The sequence below is a fragment of the Panthera onca genome, chromosome F2 (assembly GCF_046562875.1).
Source record: "Panthera onca isolate mPanOnc1 chromosome F2, mPanOnc1 haplotype 2, whole genome shotgun sequence".
NCBI classification, from domain to species: Eukaryota; Metazoa; Chordata; class Mammalia; order Carnivora; family Felidae; genus Panthera; species Panthera onca.
In genome coordinates this window covers 49,577,479-49,595,066 of record NC_138356.1, presented here as the reverse complement: position 1 = coordinate 49,595,066, position 17,588 = coordinate 49,577,479, and the positions used below count along the sequence as shown (strand labels likewise).

At 36.8% G+C, this 17,588-nt stretch overlaps 1 protein-coding gene across 36 annotated transcripts in view; it reads right to left on the bottom strand.

Moving 5' to 3' along the window:
• The window catches only part of RIMS2 (regulating synaptic membrane exocytosis 2), a 602,465-nt gene that overhangs the window by 405,874 nt on the left and 179,003 nt on the right, over positions 1-17,588 (bottom strand). The gene's annotated exons all lie outside the window — the stretch shown is intronic.

Here is a 17,588-nt window from a genome sequence, read left to right as displayed (position 1 = left end):
ATTTTTAAAAATTAAAAATTAAAAATTAAATTAAAAAAAATAAAAATAAAATAAAATCCTTATTCTGGAAGGAGAGTAGAGAATGGAGAAAAGCAAATAAACTGAGACCCAGAAAACCAGAAAGCAAGAAACAATACCTCAACAGGGCAGTGATATCCATAACTGGAAAGGAAGGGTTGAATACAAGAGATATAGTAAAGGTGCAGTTGGCCAAGCACGTAAATAAATATTCACTGAATATGAAAATCAAGAGAAAGAGGGTTAGAAAATACTATGGAAGTATCTTAACTTGGGCAGCAGGATGATTGAGGGTACCTCAAGAGCTGGGGAATGACAACAGAGCTGCCCCTTTGGGAGGAAACACACACTTAGATTTAGAACGTTTTGATTTTGAAATATTTATGAAACAAAAAGTAAGACTGTACAGCCTGCAACTGTAAATACAAGTCTGGCACATGGAGATCTCAGAACTAGACACAAACATTTTGGAATAAATATAATATTCACCTAGGAAAGGCAATGATACACCGGAAGTTCTGTTTTTCACACTCTCCAGTGCCAGCTTAATCCACTGAGGAGTCCTATAGCCATCTCTGCAAATAGAATCAAGTCATTTTGCTTCGGGGGCACACCTTTGCCATCTGGTGGCAAAAATGACAAATGATAAATATCCTTGATCATTCAAAAGCTGAACTCTCTTATCACTTATCAGTGCCACTTCCAGCAATATATTACAGGGAAAGAATATTTCATACTTCATTTCTAACACAATCGCTATTTCTCTTCTCACTTTTTGCTCTGATCACTAATACACCCAAACTATATAGCTGGAAGAAGTATTTTTTAGTACAGTTTTTTGGTTGTTTTTTTTTTGTTTGTTTGTTTTTGTATTTATTTATTTTTGAGAGACAGAGAGAGACAGAGCACAAGTGGGGGAGGGGCAGAGAGAGAGGAAGACACAGAATCTGAAGCAGGCTCCAGGCTCTGAACTGTCAGCACAGAGCCCGACGTGGGGCTCGAACTCACAGACTGTGAGATCATGACCTAAATCGAAGTCAGATGCCTAACCGACTGAGCCACCCAGGCACCCCAGTTTATTTATTTTTTGAGAGAGACAGAGACAGAGACAGAGACAGACCACGCGAGCTGGGGAGGGGCAGAGAGAGGGAGAGGGAGAGAATCCCAAGCAGGTTCTGCACTGTCAGCGTGGAGCCTGATGCCTGGTTCAAACTCACGAACTGCGAGATCATAACCTGAGCCAAAGCCAAGATTCTGATGCTGAACTGACTGAGCCACCCAGGAGCCACTGAAAGAAATATTATTGGTAAAAATATAACCTCCCTACTCTCCAGAACCTTCCCACTTTTCCACAATTCACTCATTGCATAATCTAAGATACATCACAAGTTACTTAGCTAAATAACTATGAAATTTAATGTATTACTAGAGCTCAGTTGCCAAGTATCTTACTTTCAATGACTAATAGTTTGAATTGCTTCTGTACCAGAAATGGACTTTTGAAACTAGATACATGCTTTGAACAGACTGATAAATAGAACAGTACAGAACATCTATAAATATACCTTAAAATACAATAATTCAATGTGTGATAAAAATGGCATCTCAAATCAGTGGGATGAAAAGATTCACCACTCAATAAACAGTTGTGGGACAAAGAGTAACCATGTATATAAAAAAGTAAGGTTAGATCTGTACCTCACACCATAGTCTAATAAGTTTCTGATAGATCACTGTTTCATAATGTCAAAGAAAAATCATAATAGTATTAGGAGAAGTCAAAGGGATATTTTTAATCTTAGTGAAAAGACAGCAACAACAAAGGATTTGACTATACCCCTCTCCATTGAATATATATATAAATAGCCAATAAGCACAAGAAAAGATGATCAATATCATGAGTCATGAGGGATATGCAAATCAAAACCACAAGATAAAATTTCACATTCACAAGCATGACTATAATAGAAAAGACAAGAAAATTGAAAAGATATGGCCACACAAAAACTTGCATAACAGCACTATTCATAATAGCTCAAATGTGGAAACAACTCCAATGTCCATCAACTGATGAATGGCTAAGTAAAATGTGGCATATTCACCCAATGAAATATTATCCAGTCATAAAAATGAATGAATTACTGATTCCTGCTCCAACATAAATGAACCTTGAAAACATTATTCTAAGTGAAAGAAGCCAGACACAAAAAGCCATATATTGTATGATTCCATTTTTATGAAATACCCAGAATAGGCAAATCCTGGGAGGTATAGATTGGTGGTTGCCAGGGAGTGGAGGGCAGGGGAGAATGGTGACTGACTGCTCATGGGTATGGAGTTTGTTCTGGTGATAGTAGAACCGCTCTGGAATTAGTGGTGATGGTTGCCCAAATTCACAAATATACTAAAATCTACTGAATTGTATAATTTAAAGGGTGAATTCTACCTCAAGTGAATTAGATCTCCATTTTTTAAAAAGTAAATGGGAGTCATAAAAGAAAAAAATCGCAAACACTGTAAAAGACATGGTTATGTGTATGCACTGGAAAAAGGACAACATAAGCAAAACCAAACGACAATAACAAACTCAGAAAAAACATTTGCAATCTCAGGTAAGCAGAAATCCCCTACAGTTCCTGCCACCTGGTATAAACACCTGTTAACCCTTCCTTTTGACTGTTGGTGGGATCTGTGAGTATGATGGGATTATCATTCCCATACATTATATGACAAAAGTGAGGTGATTTTGTAGATATGATTAAGGTCCCTACTCAGTTGACTTTAAGTTAATGAAAAAGAAAATTATGAGAGGTGGGCTTGATCAAGCAGAAAGTTAACAACCCTTTAAAAGAGCTTATAGAGGTCAGAGACAGAAGTCAAAAAGATTCACAGCAATATAGACATTCTCCTGTTGGTTCAAAGAAAAAAAACAACTGTCATGCTATGGGAAGGGACACTTGGCAAGGAACAGTGGGTGGCCTCTAAGAGCTGGGAGCCTCAGTCATACAATTTCAAGGCACTGAATTTTGCCAATAATCAGTGAGCTTGGAAAAGGACCCTGAGCATCAGATGAGACTACAGCCCCAGCCAACACTTTGATTTCAGCCCAGTGAGACTCTGAGCCAAGGATCCAGCTAACCTTTCCCCTGATCTTGACCCGTGGAGCTGTGAGATAATAAATTTAAATTCTTTTAAGCCATTAGGTTTTACACAGTAATAGAAAGCTATATACAATCCACTGCACCAAGAATTCTCTTCCATAATATACATAGAGATGCTAAAAATCCATTTATTTTTTAATGTTTATTTATTTTTTTCTATTTTTTTTTTACATTTATTCATTTTTAAGAGACAGAGAGAGACAGAGCATGAGTGGGGAAGGGGCAGAGAGAGAGGGAGACACAGAATCTGAAGCAGGCTCCAGGCTCTGACCTGCCAGCACAGAGCCCGACGTGGGGCTTGAACTCACGAACTGTGAGATCATGACCTGAGCCGAAGTCAGACACTCAACCAAATGAGCCACCCAGGCGCCCCATAATGTTTATTTATTTTTGAGAGAGAGAGTGAGCAGGGGAGGTGTAGAGAGAGGGGGCGAGGGGACAGAGGACTCGAAGCAGGCTCTGCGCTGACAGCAGAGAGCCCAATATGGGGCTCAAACTCGCGAACTGTGAGATCACGGCCTGAGCGGAAGTTGGACACTCTACACTCAACCAACTGAGCCATCCAGGTGCCCTGAGATGCTAAAAATTCATTCAGATAGGGGCGCCTGGGTGGCGCAGTCGGTTAAGCGTCCGACTTCAGCCAGGTCACGATCTCGCGGTCCGTGAGTTCGAGCCCCGCGTCAGGCTCTGGGCTGATGGCTCGGAGCCTGGAGCCTGTTTCCGATTCTGTGTCTCCCTCTCTCTCTGCCCCTCCCCCGTTCATGCTCTGTGTCTCTCTGTCCCAAAAATAAATAAAAAACGTTGAAAAAAAAAAATTTAAAAAAAAAAAAAAAATTCATTCAGATAAAGACTAACAGAAAAACGGGCAACAGAGTTAAAAAAGAAAAAAAGGAATACAAATATTCTTCAACATATACAAACATGCTCAACTTGATTCATTTATGATACAAGAAAGATGAAAAGTTCTATAACTTTGGAGTGCCTGGGTGGCTCAATTGGTTAAGCATCTGACTTGGGCTCAGGTCACGATTTCACAGTTTGTGGGTTCAAGCCCCGCATCAGGCTCTCTGCTCTCAGCACAGAACCCACTTGGATCATCTGCGTCCCTCTTTCTCTGCCCTTCCCCCACTGGTGTTCTCTCTCTCTCTCTCTCTCTCTCTCTCTCTCTCTCTCTGAAAATAAATAAACTTAAATAAAAAAGGTCTATAACATTGTGTTGGCTAAAGAGTTAGAAAGCAGTAACTAAATTGTTGACAGAAGAATAGATTGGTACATGCTTTATAGTAAGCAATATAGCAATGCCTACAAAAAATTAAAACTGCACATACATTTTTACCAAGTGATCACAATTCTGGAAATTTTATTTTATCTTATAGATATGCTACCTATATGTACCACATATACATGAGATTATTTATTACAATAGTGTTTATAATAGCAAAAAATGGGCAATAACCTAAATGTCTGTCATAGGGACTAAATAATTTTGACACACCCATTAAAAGTAATGATAGGGGTGCCTAGGTGGTTCAGTTGGTTAAGCATCCAACTTGGCTCAGGTCATGATCTCATGATTTGTGGGTTTGAGCCCTGTAACAGGCTCTGTGCTGACAGCTCACAGCCTGGAACCTGATTCAGATTCTGGGTCTCCCTCTCTCTCTGCCCCTCCCCCGCTGTGTCTCTCTCTGTCTCTCAAAAATGAACAAATGTTAAAAAAAAACTTTTTAATAAAGTAATGATAAAACACACTCATCATGTACTAGCAAAAAAAAAAAAAAAGATCTCCAACATATACACACACGTATATATGTATGTGTATATAATATATCATTTTAAAGGAATAAATATATATACATATATAAATATGTATATGTATACCCCTACATTTGAAGAGAACATTTATAAAAATTTACACAAACAAAAACCCAGTGGTTGTACAGGAAAAAGAAATGGAGTGAGTAGAGTATGGAACAGGTATATAAAATAGGGAGATACCATACAGAAGAAGAAATATATCTTGAAGCATAAGAAAATCCTTCTCCATGAGCTCAGAGGTCTTAAAATTTACTCTCAAAAAAAAAAAAAGTTCAAAAAGAAAATGCAAATCAAAAACGGGGGTAATTAAGCAAGATTTATTTATTTCTTTATTTTTTGAGAGGGAGGGAGGGAGAAAAGCAGGGCTCACCCATTGTGGGGTTCGTGCTCACCCGAAGTGGGGCTCACCTGATGTGGGATTCGAACTCATGAACCGTGAGATCATGACCTGAGACGAAATCAGATGCTCAATGACTGAGTCACCCAGGCGCCCTCAAACAAGATCTTAAACCATATTTTAAATCAGCATTGCAATCTTTCAAGTGCAATAATACTAAGTCATTTTGAACAAAATAACTTCTAACACTTCCTGTTAAAGAAAAAATAAATTTAATCTAATTTTACTAAAAATATGTGTTTTTCATATATTATTCATTTTTTTTTTTTTTTTACTTCTAACCTATGAAGAAAGGTAAGCTTTTTTAAAGTATCAAAACTATGGTGAGAATTAATCAAAAGACAGGATAACTCCAAATTCCATGCTGTAAATGAGTTCAAGAGTTGTTACTCTTGCCTTGCATCCAGTTTAAGAGGCACAAAACATAAAATTCTACTTATATCCTTTTCAGTCAGGGTAATCTTGTTATGGTCCACTAGCAAGATCAATTTTGTTATTCAGTGTCAGATCAAAATGCCTACAGCCCATCCTAAAATACTTTTATATGTGTACCATTATGTACATAATCAAATGGTGAGACATTTTAATAGCTTTCAAATGGCAGACTTTATAATTATGTTCTAGCTATCTCCACCCCAATTAACATAAATCTCAATTCAACTATGTGTTATCCTGGACCTTAACCATATTTTCATAGCAAAGTTTCGTTTATTGACTACTGAATCTCCTATAAGTTAGCTTTAAGCTAACGTATTGTATGAATTCCCAAGCATTATTTAAAATACATACGCCAATAATGTACTGATTTTCAATATGAAGGCTACTACAAACTCCTTTCATTCAATTATTTAACAAATTGAACATTTTGAACAAACTGAATTATTAAACAAATTCTATGCGTGGTCATTTTCCCTACCATGTAGAACAGTTGAGCACTAAAAACCTTTTTGGAGACATACGGGAATAAAATAGACAAAGCTAAGAAACAGAGACAAGATACTGAGATCAAGTTCATAGTATTTGAGTCCGTAACTCCAGTTATTCATAAGGTCTATCCTCATTCTTTTCCTGGGGGTTCTGTCAGACACTCCAATGCCCTTATGATTCACCCCCCTTTTTCTTAAGCTATTTTATAATTCCATTCATTCAGCATTTTGACAAGTATTCACTGAGCACCACTGTGTGTCAATTACTGTGCAAAGTGCTACGTATACATTAATGAAAAAGATACACATGACTCTTGCATCAGGAAATTTACTTTGCTCAATTGCTCCTTTACTTTTATAGAGAAAATTTTCAATGTTTTTTAAAATGCTTTTTAGAATGTCAGCATTTACTGGTGCAGTGAAGTTCTTTTCTTTTTTTTTTTAATATAATTTGTTGTCAAATTGGCTTACATATAGCACCCAGTGCTCATCCCAACAAGTGCCCTCCTCAATGCCCATCATCCATTTTGAAGTTCTTCTTCAAATGGAGTCAATAATTTACTTTTTGCGTGCCCCACCCCCCAAAAATTCTTGTGATTGAAAATGACTAAAATGAGTTTTAAAGAACTAACATCAAAAGAAAAGTCATGCTTGACAGAATGACATGTAAAATATACCTTCTGTATCTGTATTATTTTGTCATCTTTAGATCTTCTTAAAGTAACTAATTTCTAAAATAGATGTTGCTTCTTCACCAGATTTTATTTTCCTTTTTGAATTCACGTTTTCAGTGACTATGAGCCCTCTAGTGGAAGGCAAAGAAAACAAAAATTTTGTGCAAATTACACGTTGCTCAGTAAGAATGCATTTTCTTTTTTCGGCACCTTGCTGATGAAATAGTTATTGCAAAATTTTTAAAAATCACAAAATAATAAAATACACAAATAGTTGTAGGCTCATACTATACAATAAATGCCAATACCACTGTAGGAAAAAACATTCAGACCACCTTCTATGCACTCTATGATAAGACTGTTCAGCCTCTCTTTCCTGAACATATTTCACATACAACTAACCTACAATTTCTGAAGTCTCCCACAAACGTGACTTCCTGCATCTCAAATGCTAAAGAATGAGCCATGACAAAACAGGCCTCTATACTAAAGGGCAAGTGCAGGAACAATGTCAAATATTCCTCCCACCACCACCAGTGACCTTTAGATCACACTTCGTTTTGTCAGTGAGCGCCTTGCCTCCTGCTCTTAAAGGAGATAAGTTAACTATCTTGTGTCTGAAAAGTAAGGGGAAGAATGGATTCTGGCTGGCTGTATTTCAGATGAGAACTCTGTTCACTGCACAGGCATCCCACACAGAATGAAATCAGGAGCTTTAAGTACAAAGTCGAATCCTACCAAACTTACCCCAACTTATTTTATTTTATTTTATTTTAAATTTTTTTTTCAATGTTTTTTATTTATTTTTGGGACAGAGAGAGACAGAGCATGAAAGGGGGAGGGGCAGAGAGAGAGGGAGACACAGAATCGGAAACAGGCTCCAGGCTCTGAGCCATCAGCCCAGAGCCCGACGCGGGGCTCGAACTCACGGACCGCGAGATCGTGACCTGGCTGAAGTCGGAGGCTTAACGGACTGCGCCACCCAGGCGCCCCAACTTATTTTAATGCAACTCTTAATGAAACACTTCACATAAAAAACCCAGGATAAATGCCAACCTATGCAGGCTTCCAGGAGAGAACAGGTATAAACTGGGACTGTCCTAAGTGTAATGGCAGAGAGTGCAATTCCTTTTACAGGTCACTTAAATAAGGAAACTTGAGAATGGTTCAAGTTTAATTCAGCTGAAATAGAATTAAAAATTCCTTGTCACCTAAATATTGACATTAGATAAATTCCAAGAGAAAGGCTGACTTTTACACTATGGAACCAACTAAAATATGTTAAACATTTAAAAAAAAAAAAAGACATAGCTTATCTTTCAAAGCTCATATCATATTCTTAAAAATAAGTCTCTTAAGTGTTGGCCACATAAGAAAACGTCATTATATATCTTCAAGTCTACTGTTTGATCATTCTGCCAATAAAGTCCAGGATTAGTCTGTCTAGAGGTTTAATGACTCATTGATCTCAAAGAATCAGCTTCTGGCTTCATTGTTTCTATTTTCTCTTTCACTGATTGCTGCTTTAGTTTTTGGTTTCTTTATTCTGCTTACTTGGGTTTAAATTGCTTTTCTTTTCTAAGTTTCCTAAGGTGGAAACTGACATCAATGCTTTGAGACCTTTCCTATTTTCTAATATAAGTATCTATTGCTATAAACTCTGCCCTAAGTACTGCTTTAGTGGCAGCCTACAAATTCCACGGTATGTTTTCATGTTAATTCAATTAAAAATGTTTTCTATCCTCTTTTTTGAAATCTTCTTTGATCGTTAGGTTATTTAAGAGTACGTTAATTAGCTTCCATATATTGGGGGATTTTTCCATAGATCTTCCTGTCACTGATTTCTAATTTAATGCCATTGTGACCAAAGAACATATCTTTTATTACTTGGATTTGTTTCATGGCCAAAATCTGGTCTATCTTGGTTACCGCTCTGTGTATCCCTAATAAGAATGAATATTCTGCTGTTTGGCAGACTGTTCTATAAACATCAATTAGGTCAGGTTACTTGATACTAATGTACAAGTCTACTCTATCTTTGCTGATTTTCTGCCTACTTGTTCTATTAGTTATTAAGACAAGGGTACTGAAATCTCCAAATATAATTGTGGATTTGTGTATCTCTCCTAAAAGTTTTACCAGTTTTTGCTTCATATATTTTGTTTGTCCTTTTATTTAAAGTGTGTTTAACTGGTGGTTACCAGAGGGGAGAAGGGTGGGGGGTAGGTTAAATGGGTGACGGGTATTAAGGAGGGCACTTGTTGTGATGAGCACTAGGCCTGACACTAATATTACACTGTACATTAACTAACTGGAACTTAGATAAAAATCTGAAGAAACAAAGAATTGGTCACTATGTTTTCAAATTTTTCTTAGGACTCTTCATGCTCTCCTCTCCTTCGAGGACCCAAATTACATGTATATTAAATACTCGATACTGTCCCACTGGTTGTGATTCTTTCACTTACAAATTATTTTACTCATTTTTATCTGTATTTCATTTTGCATCGTTTCTATTGGTTTGTCTTCAATTCTCGAATCCTTTCTTCCTCAGTACCTAATTTTCCATTATCCCCATCAAATATATTTTTCATTTCAGATATTATAATTCTCATCTCTACAAATTCAATTTGGGTTTTATTTTTTATATCTTATTAATCTCTAATTTACTTTTTAAAATTGTATGGGATACAATTATAATAACTACTTCAAAGTTTTTCTGGATAATTCTACCATCTGTATCACTTCTGGGTTGACATCCTGTGTCTAATTACTTTTTCATTATTGATTGTGTCTTCCTACCATTTTGTATGCCCAGTTACCTTTGGATGTCAAACATCGTGAACTTTATCTTGTTGGGTACTGAATACTTGTGTATTCCTATAAATCTTCTTGAACTCCTGGGAGGCAGTAAAATTACTTAGAAACAGTCTGATCTCTTCAGGTCCTGTTTTTATGATTTGTTATTCTGTCCCTCAGCAGTGCTCATTTTAGCATTAATTATTCCCCATTGCAAAAGCAAGACTTTCCAAAATACTCTACCCACTGTTTCAGGAATCTTGAGCTTTGCTAGTCTGGCCACAAGGAACAGACATTATTCTTGGTCCTAGGTGAATGCAGGCCCGTGTTCCCTCTCATCATTTTGGATGACTCTTTCCCTGGCCACAGTTGCCAATCATCACTCCACTACATACACAAAAAGAACCCTCTTCAGATCTCCAAGGTATCTTGCTGTTCATCTGTCTCCTCTCTGGTATTCTGTCTAGCAAACTGTAGTTGCCTTGGTTTCCTGAAGCCCTCAGAACTGTCTCCTCAACTCAGGAAGACCTCTGGGTTCTATACTCTTGTCCCTATGCAATAGCCTGAAAACTTTCTCAAAGCAGCATGCTAGGGCAATCATGGAGCTCACTTTGTTTATTTACCACCTTTCAGGTGTTATTCTCCTTGATTGCCTAATGCCAATTTCTAAAAAAACACTGCTTAAAATATATTGTCTATTTTTTCAGATGTCTGAGGCTGAAGGGTAAACCCAGGCCCTATTACTCCATGTATACTGGAAGCAAAAGTCTTAAGCATATATTTTAGCTATTACTTTTACTTTAAAATAATCAAATGTTGCACAGCAAAGGAAACAACCAACAAAACTAAAAGGCAACCTATGGAACGAGAGAAACTATTCGCAATTGACATATCTAATAAAGGGTTAGTATCCAAACTATATGAAGAACTTCTAAAACTTGACACCCCAGAGCCAAATAATCCAATTTTTAAATGGGCAGAAAACATGAATAGACATTTTTCCAAAGAAAACATACACATGACCAACAGATCATGAAAAGATGCTCAACATCACTCACCATCAGGGAAATACAAATCAAAACTATAATGAGATATCACCTCACACTTGTCAGAATAGCTAAAATTAACACAAGGAACAAGTATTGGTGAGGATGTGGAGAAAGGATTCCCACTGCTGGTGGGAATGCAAACTAGAACAGCCACTGTGGAGAACAGTATGGAGGTTCCTAAAAAGTTAAAAATAGAACTACCCGGGGCGCCTGGGTGGCTCAGTCAGTTGAGCGTCCGACTTTGGCTCAGGTCATGATCTCGCAGCTCATGAGTTCAAGCCCCGTGTCAGGCTCTGCACTGACAGCTCGGAGCCTGGAGCCTGCTTTAGATTCTGTGTCTCTCTCTCTCTCTCTGCCCCTAACCCACTCGCATTCTGTCTCCGTCTCTCTCAAAAACAAATAAACATTTAAAAAATTAAAAAAAAAAAATAGAACTACCCTACAATCTAGCAATTGCACTACTAGATACTTACCCAAAGAATACAAAAATACTAACTCAAAGGGATACATGCACCGTGAAGTTTACATCCAAAGTGTCCATCAACTGGTAAATGCATAAAGAACATAGATAGATAGATAGATAGATAGATAGATAGATAGATAGATAGATAGAATGGAATATTACTTAGCCGTAAAAAAGAATGAAATCTTGCCATTTGCAATGACATGAATGGAGCCAGGGAGTATTATGCTAAATGAAATAAATCAGTCAGAGAAAGACAAATACAATATGATTTCATTCATATGTGGAATATAAGAAACAAAACGAATGAGCAAAGTGGGGGAAAAAAAGAGAGAGGGTGAAAATCCAAGAAGCCGACTCTTTAGAGAACAAACTAATGGTTACGAGAGAGGAGCTGGGTGGGAAATGAAGTGAATAAGTGACGGGGATTAAGGAGTGCACTTGTGATGAGCACCGGGTGATGTATGGAAGTGTTGAGTCACTATATTTTACACTTGAAACTAATATTGTACTGTATGTTAACTAATTGGAATTTGAATCAAAAATTTTTAATGAATTAATTATTTAATCAAATGTCACAAAAGTACTGGTAGGTTATAAACATCAGACAATAAGGAAATTACAATGATTACAAAACTACTAAACTTTCATTACACTTAATTTGCCTTAAAACTTTACATTTTAGATCTAAGATAATCACCTTGTATTTTTATTACTGTCTTGTCGTCACTTATAGCTGGTAGCATACTCACCATCTAACAAAATGCACTGAAATGTGACTGAGTCATATGACATTGTTAAAATTTTCCAGTCAGAACAAATGCTTAAGAATCTGGCATGCCTAACAACAGATGTTGGCGAGGGTGCAGAGAAAGAAGATCCCTCTTGCACTGCTGCTGGGAATGCAAACTGGTGCAGCCACTCTGGAAAACAGTATGGAAGTTTCTCAAAAAATTAAAAATAGAACTACCCTATGACCCAGCAATTGCACTACTAGGTATTTATCCAAGGGATACAGGTGTCCTGTTTGGAAGGGCACATGCACCCCAATGTTTATAGCAGCACTATCGACAACAGCCAAAGTATGGAAAGAGCCCAAATGTCCATCGATGGATGAATGGATAAAGAAGATGTGGTATATACATGCAATGGAGTATTACTCAGCAATCAAAAAGAATGCAATCTTGTCATTTGCAACTATGTGGACGGAACTAGAGGGTATTATGCTAAACGAAATTAGTCAGAGAAAGACAAATATCATATGACTTCACTCATATCAGGACTTTAAGATACAAAACAGATGAACATAAGGGAAGGGAAACAAAAATAATATAAAAACAGGAAGGGGGACAAAACATAAGAGACTCTTAAATATGGTGAACAAACAGAGGGTTACTGGGAGGGGTTGGGGGAGGGAGGGAGGGGTGGGCTAAATGGGTAAGGGGCACTAAGGAATCTACTCCTGAAATCATTGTTGCACTATATGCTAACTAACTTGGATGTAAATTTTAAAAAATAAATTAAAAAGACAAAGAATGAAATCTTGCCATTTGCAACTACACGGATGGAGCTAGAGAGTATTATGCTAAGCAAAATAAGTCAGTCAAAGAAAGACAAATATCATATGATTTCACGCATAGGTGGAATTTAAGAAACAAAACAAATGAGAAAATGGGAAAAAAAAGAGAGAGAATCCAAGAAACAGACTCTTAACTATTAGAGAACAAACTGATGGTTACCCGAGGAGAGGTGGGCAGGGGGATGGATTAAATAGGTGATGGGTATTAAGGAGTATACTCGTGATGAGCGCTGGCTACTGTACGTAAGTGCTAAATCACTACATTGTACTCCTAAAACTAATCTTATACTGTATATTAACAACTAAAATTTAAATAAAAACTTAAAAGATAAAAAGAATCTGGCATGCCTATGAAATGTTATTTCTTTGTAGTTATGTTTCTTAAAATGTTTCATATTTCATTAGAAGCAGTTAACTCTGTTACTTTTTCCTATTGCTTGTTAATTTTTGTTTTGCAAGAGAATAAAAAAGTAGGGAAAAATAGAGTGAGAAATATTACATAGTAATATAATTACAAGCTTAGAGTCAAAATGTCCTTATTGGAGACTTAACCTATTATGTCAGATACATTCAGTTTTATATATGAATTATGGTGAAATTAGTTGAGCCATGTAGTAACAAATAACAACTATACTGAAATTTGATAAATATCTGTTGAGTAAGTGGAATATAACATATTATCACAATACGAATGAAGATAACCCTCTATTAACTGAATACAATACTACCAGTTATGGGAAAGAAATAATAATGAAAGAGAATACTTTGAAGTTTATACCATGGCAGAGACCTTAAAATACAACATAACAAAGAATTTTAGAACTGGAAGTCTTTTTGAGATCTAACTGCCTGCCTCTTCTGTTCTAGAGAGGGGAAACTGAGACACAATCAAAAGATATACACCTAACAAATGATAACAGTAAAGAGAAGAACTAAGAACAGGGACTTCCTGTTATATCCTTATGTCCTATCCTTAGGTCTTCTGACTTCCCGCCAAACAAATTAGCCATAATATTTCTTACTTTTTAACTTCTCCCAATGTCCTAGGAAAGTGCTAAATAAATAGATAGTAAATTTTACATAAAAGAAAAAAATTTAACTCTTTCCTAAATTTTAACTACTAATTTTCAACTATGAAAATTATGAAAAAAAGGAAAATTATGAAGCATCCAACTGTTAAATAATTTCAAGCGTATAAAACATCAACTAAACATCGACAAATTTACTTTAACTTTTACATAATTTTATTTTCTTAACAAAAAATATAGTTTTTTAAATGGTTATTTCACCCACCCTCTTCTAGATCCCACCTTTGATTCCTTAACCCAGAGGTTCACAACCCTCCTCCATCCCAAGGCCTCTTTGTAAAACAAATATTTGTTAACATCCCCTTGACCATCTTGAAAATGAATTCAGAGGTCAAAAATCTCACTATATATGTACTATTTAAGATACATATTCCTAACTGTATAATAAAGAGGAAATAAATAAGAAGTGTATTTTAAAAAACAACATATTTAAATAAGTAAATGCTCAGCCACCATGTCGTAATAAAGGAGCCAGGGGCTTGCAACCACATGAATGTAGTCCATCTGCCACCAGGTAGCTGGTTTCCACCTTCTGACCCCCACTCAATAAATATGTCAGAACTCGGGGCACCTGGGTGGCTCAGTCGGTTAAGTGTCTGACTTCGGCTCAGGTCATGATCTCATGGTTCATGAGTTCAAGCCCTGTGCTGGGCTCTGTGCTGACAGCTCAGAGCCTGGAGCCTGTTTCAGATTCTGTGTCTCCCTCTCTGCCCTTCTTCTACTCGCTTGCTCTCTCTCTCTCTCTCTCTCAAAAATAAACATTAAAAAAAATATGTCAGAACAGTATCTTCCAAGAACCTTACATGTTCACTTATATATGCCTCTTAGTGGCAATGGTACAGAAGACAACTGTCACTGAGCTATTAAAGGCCACTGGTGTTTCCCTTCCTAAGATATTCTTAGACGCCTCACTACTGGCCTTCACTACAAGTATTGGCATCACTTGTTAGAAATACAGATTTTCAAGCCCTACCTCAGGCCTACCGAATTAAAATCTATATTTTAATAAGATCACCACATTATAGTATGTAAATTAAAGACTGAGAAGCCACTGGGCATTCCTGAGGGGCATGACAAAGGGTAAGCCAACTGTACATAATTTTTTAAATGGTTATTTCAAAACTTATTCTGAAATAAAAAAAAATATTTGAAAACCTCTAACAATATTTTACCTCCAAATTGATAATAAATATTTACCATGTTATGAATAAACTAATTAAGTAAATGCTTATTAACTCAAAACTAAGATCTAGGGCCAACTGATACTCATTCACTCAATAAATACTAAGGGTCTATGTGTAAAGCATTGTGCCAAAACCTGGGAGGGAAGAGGTCATAAAACAGGTCAAAACTACCGCAGAATGCAGTTGAAGATCAAACTAAGACTCCTTAAAAGAAAAATAAGTAACATACTTTTGTATCTGTCAAAACACAATTCTAAGATCCCCAGAGATTTAAAATAATTGAACCAAATCTTCTCTTTTTGTGGCCACCAGTTTCTGAATGGTATTGAGGAAACAAATCACTAATAATACTTTAAACTGAAGTTATTTTCCTTATCAGTAGCTCCATTTCACAGTCCAACTCAAACTGCTCAAAGATCCACTCTGGTAAGAAAGAGAATAGATAAGGACAAAAAAGGAGCAACAGAGAGATGGTGGGGGGGGGGGGGGGGGGTGTTAGCCAGACAAAAAGGAAGGAAAGAGAGACAGACAGAGAGAGGTTAGGCGGCAGATAGGGAGAGAGCAGAACAAGAAAGCAGGCTTAACTGAAATAATTTAAACAGTAACAAAAGAAAATGGGCAAAGAAAGGAGACATCAGCAGAACAAAAGAGCTAACTACTCTCTAGGGTAGGATTTGGCCAACAGTTTCTGTAAAGGGTCAGAGAGTAAATACTTTAGGCTATGAGAGCCATATGGTCTCTTGTAACTACTCAACCCTGGAGATGGAACTGAAAATAGCCATAAACAAGAAGTAAATGGAAAGGTATGGCTGTGTTCCAGGAAATCTTTATTTATGGGGGGGGGGGGGGGGGGGGCGGGGGAAGAACAGGTGGCAAGCCAGATTTGGCTTCAGGGCGTAGTTGGCTGACCCATGACCCACCCCATGCCCTAGGGGAAAGAATTCACTGGGTTCATACATACACACTTAACAAAACAAATTGCTGTCGAATCTGCATTTAATAATGATAAAACAAATGCTCTTTTTTTTTTTTTTTGCTTATAATACTTTGCCAATGAAAGAAGAGTTCAGAGATAATATTGAAAGATAACTTTGTTCTCATCACAACCTTATACAAAGATTAGAGATGCGCTTCTATCTTCCTTACAAAGATGAATTAATCATTCATAAACTTACTGGATTTATTTTGAACGTCTACAACTTCCTGATGAGATACATTCCAAAACTTAATCATCTATTATGTGATCCAATGTTTTAGTATTTCCCTTTATTCTTCCTGAACCTATCTTTCCAAAGTCCAAAGGAGACTATCTCATGCACCTATCTAGTTTTTGCAGAATGTGTCTATGCTCTCACTATTCATTTGACTTATTCATTAAAAATGTGTTAGAAATTCTTTAAAAATTCTATCTCCATTGGTTATCATCTATCTTTTTATCCAAGTTCATATACCATGACCATGATAGTTGTCATTTTACAGACTTTATTGATTTCTAAAGTCCTCGTATAACAGACACTGCCACGGTCCCAACCCACACTGCCTCATCATCTACCAGTCCCTGCATAGCAAAGTCTTACTATATCTCCCTAAGTGCTTTCTCTGGCCAAAAGAACCTGCTTGGAGAATGAGTTCCAAAGAGTTAACACCCTCCAAGAACAACCCTAGACCGATAGCAAAGGAGAGGTAGGGTTTATAAATACCTCATCTCCTTGCCCATTAGGTAAGATAAGTCTGAGGCCATTCCACCCTGCCTCCGGGAAGTCCCACTAAAATTGAGACTCGTTTGCCAAAAGAGGTAATCTGCTCTTGAATGTGCAGTATTGTCTTTTTTCTCTTAACTGGATCATTGCTCACTCCTCTACACGTGGTGTCTGGGATTGCCTTCCAAATTATTTTGTCTGCCTAAGGTGGACCTCAATCAAACTAAGAGGGTCCTCTAAACTTAAAATCCTTGGGTTCCTGAGGTTTTACACTGAGACATGTTCAGAGTATTTCAACCATGAAACCACCACTGTTTTCCCCAAAGATAGGATTACCTTGTTTCACTTTTGCTAGTTTTCAAAAGAACTGGTGAAGCCACCATTTTATTATTCTCACAAGACACAGCAGCACATCACGGTGGCAACTTTAGGTACAATATAAGGTGACTCCCAGTTATCTTACCTGTGATAAATGAATGCTCAGAACCCAACATCCTATTAGTATAATTTTAGATTTGTTTTTCCTCAAATGCATGACTTTGTACGTAGTCACACAGAAATTTATGGGCCACTTCTGGACAACAGAAATAGTATAAACCAGATATATTATACAGATTTTTTTTAGTTTTCAATTCAAATAGGAATATGGTATAGAAAAATAATCTTCCCATGAAATTTTTTCATTCTCCTCTTTCAAAGGTAGGAAATATAGAACCATAAATACTATTTATAAAA